At 56.6% G+C, this 1537-nt stretch overlaps 1 long non-coding RNA gene across 1 annotated transcript in view; it reads left to right on the top strand.

The window, feature by feature from the left end:
* Positions 1-1537, top strand: part of LOC105538586 — a 6526-nt gene continuing 4989 nt past the window's right edge. The window contains exon 1 of the long non-coding RNA XR_001005936.1: positions 1-151. This is a non-coding gene — a long non-coding RNA (uncharacterized LOC105538586). The remainder of the gene's footprint in view (positions 152-1537) is intronic.

Below are 1537 nucleotides of genomic sequence, written 5' to 3'. Positions count from 1 at the left end.
GTAAAGCTCCGCTAAGAGGGAGAGTGCCGAAGAAGGGGACAGTCTCTGTACCTGTGGCGCGGCCCGAGGGACGGACGCGACTGGAGTGGCGCGCTGGAGGCTGTTTACAGCCCTGTTAGGACCGCGCAGGGAGTGAAGGCGGAAGCCTTAGGTGAGGGGCCTCGGGCCTGCTGCGCCTGCAGGGAGTTGAACAAAACGCGGGGAAACACGGGCTGGGGGTGTGTGAGAGGAGGAGCGATGGGCTTTCTACTTCCACAGCTTTAAAATTTAAAGGCTCGACCCGGGAGGCTGTTGGCGTCTGGTTTCCATGACAACCGACAGCCTCGTGGCAGGCGGGCTGGGGGCGGGGTTCTGGGGACCTGGGCGGGGCTGTGGCGGGCCTAACGGGCTGCAGCTGAGAAACTGACCCCCGAAACGGAGCCGGAAGGCCGTTATTTAGTGGCGGCTCCGAGCCTCCCCTTCGCCTTCTGGATGCGCCGAGCTCCTCAACGTGGCGTTCAGGGCCCTGCATTGTCTGGTCCGTTTTCACTGCAGATTCCAGCAACTGACACTTTCTTCCCTTAAACCTGTTGGGCGGTTCATTCCTTTGAGCTACTGTACATGCTCTTCCTTCTCCCGCTAATGCCGTTCCCTCGCCTATTGTCTTGTTCGCCTGAAGAGTTTATCAGAGTCTCTGGAGGCCCTCTTCACCTCGACGATTCTGTTGCCCTAAGAAATATTGTGCCCTGAATTGCGGAACAGAGCTCTAGTTACAAAAAACACCCGCTGAGTGTGTGCACCAGATGCGTCCCCAACCTGCTGCTCCCAGTTGAGAGTGCACCAAGCACCTGCCCTGGTCCCAAAAGCACAGAGGAAGCAAGCAGCCCCTAATTCACATCTCCTGCCGCTGCCCTGATTGGGGATGAAGGGGCACTGACTGCAGGGCCAAAGCCACAGCGGCCTCTCCGGCTGCAGGGTTCTCCTGACACTGGCTCTAGAGGACCCTCACCCCCCAGCTCTCAAGCTCAAGCTCCCCAGTCCCCTGAAGAACAGGACCATCTCCTTTAAAACTCTAAGATACAAATGCAGGGGCTGGTCAGAGTGGTGACTCCAAAAAAAAAAAAAAATCACTGGGTGACTGCAAACTGTCAGCCAGGCATGGTGACACATGTCTGTAATCGCAGCACTTTGGGAGGCTGAGGCAAGAGGATCACTTGAGGCCAGGAGTTTGAGACCAGACTGGGCAACAGGGAGACTCCATCTCTGCAAAAAATAAAAATATTAGCCAGACGTGGTAGTACATACCTGTAGTCCCAGTTATTCAGGAGGCTGAGGTGGGAGGACCACTTGAGCTCAGGAGGCCGAGGCCTCAGTGAGCTATCATTGTACCACTGTACGCCAGCCTGGGCAACAAAGCCAGACCCTGTCTCCCAAACAAAAAAGCAAGATGTTGGCCAGGCACGGTGGCTCACGCCTGTAATCCCAGCACTTTGAGAGGCTGAGGTGGGTGGATCACGAGGTCAGAAGATCGAGACCATCCTGGCTAACATGGCGAAAC

This window comes from Mandrillus leucophaeus, unplaced genomic scaffold (genome assembly GCF_000951045.1).
Source record: "Mandrillus leucophaeus isolate KB7577 unplaced genomic scaffold, Mleu.le_1.0 Scaffold195, whole genome shotgun sequence".
Lineage (NCBI taxonomy): Eukaryota > Metazoa > Chordata > Mammalia > Primates > Cercopithecidae > Mandrillus > Mandrillus leucophaeus.
Note: the sequence above shows the minus strand (reverse complement) of the source record. Positions and strands in the feature narration are given on the sequence as shown.